Source organism: Schistocerca americana, chromosome 7 (assembly GCF_021461395.2).
Source record: "Schistocerca americana isolate TAMUIC-IGC-003095 chromosome 7, iqSchAmer2.1, whole genome shotgun sequence".
NCBI classification, from domain to species: Eukaryota; Metazoa; Arthropoda; class Insecta; order Orthoptera; family Acrididae; genus Schistocerca; species Schistocerca americana.
In genome coordinates this window covers 77,485,266-77,498,762 of record NC_060125.1, presented here as the reverse complement: position 1 = coordinate 77,498,762, position 13,497 = coordinate 77,485,266, and the positions used below count along the sequence as shown (strand labels likewise).

The 13,497-nt window shown below is 37.2% G+C and overlaps 1 protein-coding gene across 1 annotated transcript in view; it reads right to left on the bottom strand.

The window, feature by feature from the left end:
* The window catches only part of LOC124622726 (tubulin polyglutamylase ttll6-like), a 500,830-nt gene that overhangs the window by 175,161 nt on the left and 312,172 nt on the right, over positions 1 to 13,497 (bottom strand). The window lies entirely within an intron of this gene.

Sequence of the window (13,497 nt, the reverse complement as noted above, 5' to 3'; positions counted from 1 at the left end):
AGAAACACATTGCAGATGTCACTGACTAGAGAAAGGTTCAAAGTTTTATGTTCCCAGAGACAGTAAGATAATGCCACACCTCAAGTTGGAAATGAGGCAGCACACTGTCCTGCATACAAATTAAATCACTGGAATCTTCATGAAGTTGGCAAAACAACAGTTTTGCAGCATGTACAGGTATGACATTCCTGTCACAGTTTCATCTACAAAACTGAAAGTCCCAGAAACTGTGTGAACAGAAATGGCACAAAACATATTTAGTTTTCATTGAGTCTCTTTCAAGTTCACAATGTCATCAGGATTTTGTGACCCCCAAATTCTTATGTCATGGTTATTTTTGTACTTGCAATTTATATGTAGGTCTACACATGTGCATATTCCTTTCTTTCACTGTTGATACATGAGACTGCTACCAAACGTATTTTTTTGTATTATAGAACAAATGCACATCAAAAATCAAGATGATTTTGGTTTGACTGAGGACAAAAGAAAGATGAACAATGAAAATAAAAATTAATCGTAAGTGAATTCATCTAGTGTACCATCATTATTGCAGATATTGGTAAGCAACAATAGTAACCCCCAATGACTGACTAACTTAAAGTCTCTCTCTCTCTCTCTCTCTCTCTCTCTCTCTCTCTATCTGTGTGTTTGTGTGTGTGTGTTTTTATCCTTTTGCTGTTTTGAAAAATAGGAGATTCTTGTTGCACATAATTAGTCTCTTGGTTTTGTACTCCGTTGTATCGCTGCTTCTTCCTTGATTTTCAGCTCATTGAGAGAAAGAAAGAAGGTTGCAGACACTTTATGACACACACACACACACACACACACACACACACACACAAAGCCTAGAGGTACGTCTTTTGTGAATGAATGTGTCAAAATGAATGGTTCACTAAGGTGAACAGGAGAACTGAGGACCGACTTCTAAAGAACAGTCATTCACCATCTACTTTGATTGGTCTTGTTCTTTTTAAGGTATCACCCATTCCTCATTCCAGTTCCATCATTCCTAGTTCAATATTGAATTTTCATCCATTTCATTTTTTGTTAATACTGCTCTTTACTTAGGCAATTACTAATTATACAGCTATCAGTTAAAAAACTTACATCACCGTATATTGTGTCTTTGCCTCTTTTAATTTTCCACTCTTTTATACTATTAACTAACATGTAATGAGCTTATACTTTATCAAATTCAAATCTTCCATGTTATGTGCACCCGTAAAAAGGTGTAGCGTACAAAGAATCTGCAGTTCACATCAAGCTATCATAAAGTACAGTCACTAAGTCAGTGCTTGTGACAGAAAACATAAACATCATGTGATTTTCAGTTCATGTTCCGCCATTAGAATAATATCATGTAGTGTCAGGCCTCTGTGTGTCATTATGCAATTTTCAGTTCAGTGCACTCTTCTAGTGAGATTGTGAACATAAGTTACTTCTCTGTCAGTCAGTGTCAAACTGCTAAAATGTGAAGCTGCTATGTCTGTAAAAACAATAATATTTTAGTTTGCCACTTCTGAAATTTTTGAATGTTTCTTAATTAGTGTAATTAGTATCCTGCATATTACAAAGGGGGGTATTATATGCCAATAAATGTGAGGCAAAAGAAAATCATCTAAACAATATTATGTGTTTTATATCTAAAAACACAGATGATGTGACTTACCGAACGAAAGTGCTGGCAGGTCGATAGACACACAAACAAACACAAACATACACATCAAATTCAAGCTTTCGCAACAAACTGTTGCCTCATCAGGAAAGAGGGAAGGAGAGGGAAAGACGAAAGGATGTGGGTTTTAAGGGAGAGGGTAAGGAGTCATTCCAATCCCGGGAGCGGAAAGACTTACCTTAGGGGGAAAAAAGGACAGGTATACACTTGCACACACACACACATATCCATCCGCACATAGCTGTGTATGTGCGGATGGATATGTGTGTGTGTGCAAGTGTATACCGGTCCTTTTTACCCCCTAAGGTAAGTCTTTCCGCTCCCGGGATTGGAATGACTCCTTACCCTCTCCCTTAAAACCCACATCCTTTCGTCTTTCCCTCTCCTTCCCTCTTTCCTGATGAGGCAACAGTTTGTTGCGAAAGCTTGAATTTCGTGTGTATGTTTGTGTTTGTTTGTGTGTCTATCGACCTGCCAGCACTTTTGTTTGGTAAGTCACATCATCTGTGTTTTTAGATATATTTTTCCCACGTGGAATGTTTCCCTCTATTATATTCACATTATGTGTTTTCTTTAACAAATATCCACCAATTCCATTAATAGGAAGAGGACAATTCAAGAAGTCTGGTTATGACATTTCCAAGTTAGTTACGTGTAGTGCCCCAAGATATGGTCACCATTTTTGGAGAGAGTCAGCCAATGGGAAGTTTATTGGATGTAAACATAGTGGTATTGGTCTGTTACACACTTAGATTTAGGCCAAAGCTGTCTTCCATAAAGAAAGGCAAAACACACACATATTCATACAAGAAGGCAAATCTAATGCACATATAACTGCTATCTCAAGTCACTCTGACCATATTGTTGATATTCTATTTATTTTTATTTTTTAATTTATTTTATTATCCATCTTTAGGCATTAAAAATGTAATTGATGTCATAATTTGTGTACATATACAGTTTACATAACTAACAGAAATGGTGTAATATATTGTAAATAATTATTGTCTAATAAGATACAAAAATTTGTCCTTGATGCTGCACAAGGTATTTGCATTATATTTACAAGTATAAGTTTAATCTAAGTGAAACTATATTAGTACCGGTACTTAAGATCATCTTTAGTGCACATTATAAACTCTTCTATTGTATAAAAAGCTTTTTTTCCAAGCCATTTCTTTGTGACACTTTTAAACTCATTCAGTGACACATTATGTGCCTCTATTGGCAACATGTTAAATAGTTTTACTCCCATGTACCTGTAACTATCTTGAGTTTTCTTTAGTCTAGCAACTGGGATGTCAATTTGCTGTTTATACGTGTCTCATGGTGATGGATAGATTGCCATAGTTTGTGACTTGTGTTGGTTTTCTTTTGTGTGTATCAGACAACTTAGTATAAAGAGGACTGCAACAGTTAGTATTTTTAGATTTTTGAAATATGGTCTACAAGACTCGTTATTTCTGACTCCATGGATGCATCTGACTGCCTTCTTTTGCCAAATGAAAACTTGTTTTGCTCCGGGTGAGTTTCCCCACAACAAAGTGGCATATGTTAAATGGATGTGGAAAAAGGCATAGTATGCATTGTGTAATAACTTACCACTAACACATGACCTTAGTTTACCTAACAAATATGTCACACGTGCTAACTTTGTACAAATATAATCGGTATGACTCTTCCGTGTTAATTTTGAGTCAAGTTGGATCCCAAGTAGTTTAGCTGAGACACAATCAATCTTATCACTCTTAACACACAAGCTAAAGAGAATATTTACAGTTTTATCATGATTTATATGGAAGTCATTGAGTTGGAACCACTTGATGACTGCTCTGAGATGAGCCTCACTTTCCTCGTTTAATTTTCCTAAATCTTTCCCTGCTGTAACAAAAGCTGTATCATCTGCATAGAGTGTGGATTTACATAACATGGTGCTGGGCAAGTCATTTACTTATATTATAAAAAGTAAAGGTCCAAACACAGAGCCTTATGGTACACCCTGCATGATATCCAAGACATTTGACCTCATATTGTTAAAATGCACAATTTGTTTCCTGTCACTCAGATAGGATCTGATCAGAGATAATTCTGAGCCTCTAATACCATAGCATTGCAGTTTTTCTAGTAGTATCCTGTGACTGACAGAGTCAAGTGCCTTGCTGAGGTCCACAAGAGTGGCATTAACTGATAATCCTGGTTCGAATGATGACAATATATATGAAACAACATCTTCAACTGCTTTTGCCATTGACTGGCCGGACTTGAAGCCATACTGAGAGTCACTAAGAATATTATGCACAGACAGATGTTGACTGATTTGGAGCTGTATGCAATATTCCACTAGTTTTGATATGATGGGTACAAGGGAGATTGGACGGTAATTATTAGGACAAGACTTGTCACCTTTCTTGTGCAGTGGAGTAACGAATGCCATTTTTAAGGATGAAGGGAAACAGCCACTGACAAACATCTGGTTCATAAGAGAACAGAGTGGATGTGCTATTACATCTGCTAATTTTTTTATTACAAAATTGGAGAGACCATAAATGTCTTCTGATTTTGAGTTACTTAATTTTGCTATTGCAGTTTTAATATCTGTTACTTTTACTTCTTTCCATTTAAACACAGGAACCATACCCTCAAAATTTTGTAGAAATGAATTTCTATTATTTGAGATATGGTTGTTGTCACATTAATGGATATGTTCATTTGCAGCACTGTTATTCGTACTGGCAGGATTAATGAAGAAGGTGTTGAAAGCATCTGGTGTGATACAAGCATCACATGAATTATTTTTGTTAACATCTTTATTTCTACCCAGATGAGTCTTGATAACAGTCCAGGCTGCTTTGCATTTATTTTGGGACTTATTAATATAATCATCCTTTGCCTTGCACTTGCTTAGCCTAATTTCTGCCTTGTATTTGTTCCTCAAACTTATGTAGTTTGCTTTTTCGGCTTCACTATTTTTTGATTTGTCAAAAGAAATCATTAACAGAATTCTGAGCCTTTGTAGGTCAGGTGTGAACCAGTTATGCACTGATGTGAGCCCATGTTTCCTCATAGTTCCCTTATTTTTTCTCATTACTTTAGGGCAGCAAGTTTTAAATGTATCTGACAATACACTAATGAATAATGTAAACACTTTTTCAATATGATTACTTTCCAGCAGAAGGTAATTCCAATTTGTCATCTTTATTTGTGTTCTGTAGTTATCAATGTTCTCTTCATTCAAAAGCCTAATGTACTTAATTTTATTGGAGACAGATGCTGGCTCTTTTGTTATCAATTTTAACCAAATACCTTTATGGTCTGATAAAAAATGAGCATTGAATAGCCCTAGTTCATATCAATTTGTCTCAACATTTGTGATTACATTATCAAGGCAGGCAGACTGTCTTGTTGGGTTTTCATTAATGCAGTGCAGGTCATGTGATCTTAGCATATTCAGAAGATTAAGTTGTTTAGGTGTGTTCTGCCTTATATAAATATTTATATCACCAAAAGTTAAAAACCTATATTTAGGCCATTTATCGAGATGTAGTACCAGTTTCTGTAAGGCCTGTGCAAATACTTCAACATCATTATCAGGTGTGCGGTATACAGACACAATTATGAGTTTTAACATGGGCAGTAACATTGCTGCTATTTCCAGTACATTTTCTATACAGTAATCATTAACACCAAGGGCACTGTAATCCAAGTCTATACCACTACAACATATATAGAGGCTCCCCCATAGTTGTGTGTTGGTCTACAATAACCTGTTACTAAATCGAAGCCTGGGGGTACATATAACTGCAGTTGGTCTTAACTTAACCAGTGTTCATTAATAAATAATATAATATTCTTGTTCACTCCTAACAAAAAACTCAGGTCATCAGTTTTGTTTCTTAATGACCTGATATTTATATGTACCTACAAATAATAATTAGTCACCCTCACAAAAGGGTAGGTCTGGATTCCTCAGTAGCAGTATATCAGTTTGTTCACTTTGCTTGTACATTCTTCTGTCACTTGTTGATTGTCTACTTATGTCTCTGGCTAGTTTCTTGATCGTGTTGGATCCAGATGATGACGAGATGACTTCCCTGGTGCCATCCATAAAAAATCACTGCTCCTCTGTGGAACTTTTCTCACTCTAGAAGATGCACATACAGTAGCTTGTTTGTTTTCACTCATGTCTTGCATACTTGCTTCTCTCACTTTTACAGCTTGATTGCTTACACTCACTGGCTGAATGCTTACATTTAAATCATCTGCTCTTTGAATGTTCTTATTCACTGACTGAAAATTTCCTTTTAACTGACCCACTTGACCTGGAGATGACAACATGACATTTATATGTGTAGATGATGTGCTGACAGTTCCTGGAGACTTTCTTCTTTGCTGGGAAGTGAACCGGATAATGGTTTCACTCCTGTTTATATGTGTAGTTGGTGCACTGACAGTTTCTGGTGACTTTCTTCTCTGCTGAGAAGTGGACTGGATAACAGTGTCACCTCTGTTTATCATATGAACACCCTGTCCCAAAACTGGTGTCATCATATGACTGCAGTTTACTGAGGAGGTAGCTACCTTTGTCAATGTTGCCCTCCATGTGCACCTAGCAGAAATAGCAATAGTTTTGCATACTTTCTGTTTTCCTTTTGCATTGAGATGCATCCCATGTTTTGTGTAGTCTTCTCTATGTAGAAGTTGGTTCAAGTCGATTACAGTGACGTTTGTACATGGAGATGCCAGGTCCATTATAATACAGTTAAGATTGTACACCACATAATGTGAAAATTACATGAAAATATTATTGGAAAATTTGATGAGTGTAGTAACTGGTCTAGGGCATGGTAAGCATAATTGTTTTCTGAATTTTACATGACATTTGACCAAAGGTCAAGTGATTTTAAGTTGGTATGAGCTTAGTCAAGTGTGGCTTGTATGCTGTGTCAGTATCTGATCACAAAATTCGGGAGTTGTTAAAATACGATGATACTGAAGTTTTAACTTCAGATGATCCATGTCATGTTTCCTGTGATACTAGTTAGTGTACATGCCAGTGGATTTGGGTGTTGCAAATGATTAGGTGAAATTTATGAAGCACACTCTGAGGTAGTTGGTTGTCAGCCTTGAGGGTTTTTTTTAAAAAAAGTACAGAGTCATTCTCTGGGGTAGTAACATTGTTGTATGTGAAGTAATTGCTCACCGAGCAATATTCTCAAAGATTTTCTGGTTCAGTGAATCATGCACAGGCAAACACAGTTTTGACCTGAGTTATTATAGATAGCATAATTTGCCCGTATATATTGTTAGTGATGTAACTGTTGGGACCACACTGCCCTAGTTGAATCATTTCAAAGTGGAAATTCCAACTGCTACCATTATTTGTGTAGTAAAAGTGATGAGTGACATTTGATTTAGGTTTTGCTTGTTGATACACGACACACCAACACCTGAGATGGTCTATATTACAAAAATCTGAAATTTAAATTCTGATATAAAAAGTGGTGGTGGCACATAGGATTTATTTTGAGTTTTTTTCCCATCTTGCTCAGTGTGGGGGGCTACCCCCCCCCCCCCCCCCCCCTTTCCCCAGCAATATTTGATCACTACAAAGCAATTACATTTAAAAGAAAAGAAAATAAACTTTCATTAGTTAAAAATAAATTCTAGTCTCTGAGTAGCCGCATAGCCACAACATTCTGCAAGTAGCGAAAGCATGCTCAAATCAGTGATTAGATTTAGACAATTGGATCGAGAATGGTCAAACAAAAGAAAGTCAATTTCATAACAGGCTGGACCTGAAATATTACAATTAATTAAATCCTGGAGAAGACGAGAATATTTTGAAGGTTTACCAAAGGAATGAACTGATATACATCTAAAGATTATGCTAAACTTTTATTAGTTGTGGAACAAATAAGCAGAGATGATGCTTAAAGATGATTATCTATGTTGTCTTAGTAACAATTTGTATCACTGGAATTGGATGCTAGAATATGTCCTTTTTGTATTAATAAGCTTAAATTCAATAAGATTCATTTAATGGAAGGTGTTCTTTAGTGCTGGGAGGTAGAATTACCAATTCAATCAAGCAAATGATTACTTATGTGTGACATTGTTGATTGTACAGTTTTTCTACGAATCTGTGTTCTTCTGAAAGGCCGGATAGAATTCTATTGCATCTCTTCATGAGTAATTATCAATTTTATTTTATTTACATATTTTTTCCTCAATTTTCTCATGTACTGGGGTGGGATAGTACCTGAACATTTTAACAGGGTTAGTTATATGGACAATCATAGGCTGTCATTCGGGCACAGTGCAGACACCCCCCCCCCCCCCCCCCCTCCTTCCCCTCAGGGGTCTACTGGTAGAAGCTGAGGTTTTAGGTAGTACAAGTTGCTATTCAAGGTAGAAGCATGTCTCGCTTCCTTGATACTGTGCAGATGAAAGGTGCTTATGTAGGAGCTTGATTTATGGTAGTAGTGACAGAGGAAAGATCACATATTGTGCACCAACAAAAAGGTCACTGCCAAAGTAAACTGTTCAATCAGGGCCAGTAGCATGGCGTCCATAATGACAATCTAATGAAACTGCCCTTAAAGACTGCACATGTGGAAACTGATCCCATTCTCATTGTCAGTCATGTGGTAACCAAGTAATACATGAAACCCATCAAAATTACACAAATATGGTTTTGTTCATAAACCTCTGAACAGTGGTGGAAATAAGCCTCTCATGACTCCACACATAACAAGACAAAAGAATCATACAGAAGATGCAAAATAAGCGATACACAGAACAGCTGATGTGAATGGTACAAACTAAAAGAATGTAGTGGGAGTGAGTCAGCCCTGCTCCATGCATATATAGGGGTGGGACGTCAGTAGATGGCATGGTGGAGACTGTATCATTGGCATGCTTCCTACAGGCACCTTCCAGTGGCTAGCCTGTGCTGATACAGTTGGTGATTGATTTACGTACACATGCGCAGCGACGCTGCACTTGGTGCACTCACACTCACATGCACTAGTAGAAGGATACAGGATTTTTATGTGGACTCATGGTTGTCAGGATTATGATGAAGCATTTAAGGCAAAATAGTAGGAAATAATACCGACTTCTAATTAAATACTATGCAGTTGGTAACAAAAAACTAACAGAAGACATTAATGTGTCAATCAAAAAAATAAGATTTCACGAATCGCATATATTAACAAAAGAGCAACAAAACAATTTATTTGATCTTTTATTTAAATATAAGATTGTGTTTTCTGACAAGCCAGGAGTGATCGGAGATTACATATGCAGCTTTAAGATAAAAGATCATGAATCATTCTTTTGCAGGCCATACCCAGTTCCAATAAGTTTAAGACCATCTGTGAACAAAGAAATAACTAAGATGGTAGAAAATAAGTTAAAACACAGGATTTATAATAACCCTTTATTAGCTCGATGGTTCTGATGGATGGGTATTGGCAGGTAAAATTGCATAATGACTCAAGAAAATATACTGTTTTTCTCCTTGATGGCAAATCTTATCAGTTTAAAGTATTACCTTTCACTTCACACATATTGGCCTCAGTGTTCATATGAGAACTAATTGTAGCTTTTGGTAAGGAACTGCTCGAAGAATTAAATATATATGTAAATGATATATTAGTAGTATCCAAGACTTGGGAAGAACACTTTACTATTAACTAACATGCTTGACAAATTTTATAGAAAAGGCACCCGTAATAAACTTTCAAAATCCCACTTTGGACATTTCTGGGACACTGGTAGGAACAAAAGGAACTACACCAGATTGAGAAAGAATTAGAGCCATCAAAGACTGCCCACAACCAAAAAATGCAAACAGTGTTACAATCTATTTTGAGTTTAGCTGGATTCTATCACTGCTACATAAATGACCAATCAATGAATGATCTAATGTTACCATCATTGTTAAGATGAAGAGCAAAGTAGATATTGGATGAAGGAGCACAAGAAGCATCTAATAATGTTAAAGAAGTGTTAGCCAATGCACCTATCTTGAAACACCCAGTGATGAATGAAGCTTTTAAGTTAGCAACTGATGCTTCTGAGTATGTTATTGCTCAGGAATTGTTTCAAAGGAAGCACAATTCAGCATTAGGAGATCATGGGACAGTATCTTTCACTAGCAGGAGTCTTAACAAGCAAACAAGCATGAGCTTAACTACACAGCAACAGAGAAGGAATTGTTGGCAACTGTATGGATCACACAAAAGTTTCAAACACTCATCTGGGGACCTAGTACTGTAATACAGATGGACCACCAAGCCTTAGTCTTTATTACGGAAGGCAGTCTATTACACAATAGATTAATTCACTAGGCCTTATTGCTACAAAAATATCAAATAGAAATAAATTATATAAAAGATTCAGAGAATACAGTACCAGATGCATTCTCATAATTGCCATTAGGCATGAATGTTTACACGTACTGGTGGACTAGGAGTTATCTTTCAATGAATTTTCTGATTATAAGCTATACTAATGATGAAGTGAGGAGACTAGCATTGCAAGTAAAACAGTAATAAAAACTGATGAATCTTTTGGTAATAAACAAGAAAGATGTGAACAGACATCACTATTATTAGAAGCCAAGACTATGTGGACGATAACTGAGAATGCACTGTTTGACCAGTTACAAGCTGATAAAATGCAGTGGAGATTATGCATTCCACAAACTAGGGAGAGTTTCCTCATATTGTTTATACATAAATTACACACATTTGTACATCAAAACCCATGTGAATGAGTCATGAAAGAGACTGGAAGTATATGTGGGACATACTGGTCTGATAGACATACAATTTTGGTGCAGATGATCCTCGACTTCCATGTAATCTAGAATTAGTACGACATATGTCTACAGGACTACCCCTGCAGAAGTGATGAATAAAAATTTTGTCAGTGAGCCATTATTAAAACTATTTAAATGACCTACTTTAAGAAAGATGGACTCAAAATAAACTACATAAGACAGTAGATAATAATCTGCACAGACAGGTAGAATCATGAATAAGGAAATACAGTGAGGGAACAAAAAGGTCATAATTCCAGACAAATGACTTAGTTCTAGTCAGAGAATTTTGTCAGAGTTCAAACTTAAAGAAGCAAATGAGTAAGTTTTTCCTAGGTATGGTGGACAGAGGGAATGCCAAGTCCTAAAGCAGTGTTTTTGATGGATCCAAGAACTGGTCAAGAAAAAGGACTTTACAGTATTGATACATTAAAGAAATTCATAAACTCAGGAGAATCTGATCTTTGTTGTGAAACTGAATTCCCCACAACGGCTACTATGTGTTATAAAATGCAGCAGTGGCAATAAACAAATAACGAGTACACAATTGTTATACAGAGCAAAGGAATAAATCCTATAAAACATTAAGTTCAGCATCATGGTGATTACTCTTCAGGTAGGGGACCTTGGATTAGGGGTTGGGAAGGGAATCAGTCTTTGGGTCTATCATCTTTCTTTATTCAATCTTAACACACATATACTTTTTCTTCCTCTTTTTTCTTCTGTGTTAGGAGTACCAACACTATTCTCCCTCTTTCCATGCGCACATGTTACTATTGTTGTAATGTTTCATGTATTCATATCACATAGTGGTGATTACACCTGTATATACAGGAGTAAGTCAGAGGTATATGGTATCACACTCATATTGCATGGACATGGACAGATGACATGGATAGATGACATGGACAGTTAGAATTAATTCAACCATACTTAAAGGCTCATCACATTATCGGGGAGGGGGAGATGCAGAGTAGTACATGTGACTCTGGGAAGGATATTATGCAATCCTAACATGTAAATACAGGAGGTAAGGTACATAGGACAGGTGTATATGGCAACTAGTATTGCTTGGCTAATAAGAAGAATGTTGCACTATTATGTGATTCTGTGGGAAGTAGGAATATCACAGTGATCATGTATTAGTGAGGGTGGGGGGAGAATGGTGTATTATATAGCATGGTAAGGTCGTTGTGCTAAGGAGAAATTTCAACATTGGAAATAGGAGAACAAGACCGCTTGGCCACCACTGAACAACTTTTCACTAGCGCAGAGTCTGTTACAGAAACCCACTGTGATATATCACTATGGCTTTTGGCTACATTTGATATGTCAAAGTCTGCTGAAAAAGTTTATCTTGTGGCTTGCAAAATCTGAAACATACACACAATTTACAGCACTGCAGACAGGGAGGGATCAAACTGTCTTAAGGTCTCTGTGCAGACCCCCTATCTGCACCTCAGAGAATAACTACAGCATGCATTAAAATTCCCACATATGACTGATCACACACATGCGTGAATGTACATTTTCTACTCAACTCTGCAAATCTGCAATTCAAGATGCAACATTTACATTGTCTGAATTCTAGCCTCACTGCAACCACATGTATTTTGTTGGAAAAATTATCAGCTCAGATAAGAAAGAGAATATGTCAGATAATGGTAACATGGAGAGATCAAGTAATGGAGCTACCTTTTCAGCCAAGTGATATAACTATGGATTTTTACACAGCGTAAAGACCCACTGGTGGTCTGGACATCTGATATCAGTTGGCTGAAAGTGCTGAAGTCATTCTTTATATACTTCCAATCGTTCTTGTATTAAAATTCCCACATATGATTGATCACACACACGTGTGAACATACATTTTCTACTAACTCTAAATGGCTGAAATATGAGGGTTATACCAAAAGTAAGGTTCTCATATTTTTTACAAACAGAAAGCATTGTTTATTGTTATTAATTTATACATAGTTGAAAAGCTTACACTTTTGTCTATTTTTCAACATAGTCTCCATTTTTTTGGCATACTTTTGAAGATGGTGCTCCAGCTTTTGTATTCCTAAGTCGAAGAAGTCTCCCGCCAACATGCTGATGAAGCATGTGACCTCTGCTTGGACTTTAATTGTAGCTCTTGAAGTGTTTGCCACCTAAGTGTACCTTTAGCTTGGGGAAGAGTGATAATCGCTGGGGGCTAAGTCCGGGCTGTACGGAGGATGGGGCATAACTGTCCACCCAAATTTCTTCAAAAGCTCCTGTGTTTGACAAGCAACATGGGGTCAAGCTTTGTTGTGAAGAAGCACTACTCCTTCCTTCAGTTGTCCTGTCTGGTGATTCTGGATTGCTTGCCACAGTTTGGTCAATGTTTCACAATATCTCTGTGAGTTTATTGTCATCCCAAGTTGCATGAAATCGATAAGTAGTACCCCCTTCCAATTCCAAAACACAGTCACCATAACCTTTCCTGCCGACTGTGTTTGTTTGAATTTCTTTGGTGGTGATGAACCAGAGTGATGCCACTGAAAAGATTGTTGTTTTGTTTCGGGGGTGTAATGAAACATCCGTGTTTCACCTCCCATGATGATAGAGTCCAACAATTTCTCCTTGTTGCCTCCCCCCCTCACATTGTTGAAGAAATTTGTGAGCACAGTCAAGGGGTTGCTCCTGGTGTCCGTCTATCAGCATCCGGGGGACCCAGCGACCACACATCTTGCAATAACCCAGTGTTTCTGTTAAAGTTCTTTCGATTGTGCCATGGGAAGCTTCAGGAATGCATTCAACAAATTCACAGACAGTGACCCTCCGATCTTTTAGCAGCTCACTGTTGATCTTCTGGACAATCGCATCCAAAACTGGCGGTCTTCCACTCCGTTCTTCATTGTGAACTGCCATGCGACCCTCAGCAAAAGCCCCGTACCATTTGCAGATGTGCTTAACGGACATGCACTCTTCACCAAAAAAACTGAGTCAGTTGCCGATGAATCTCCAC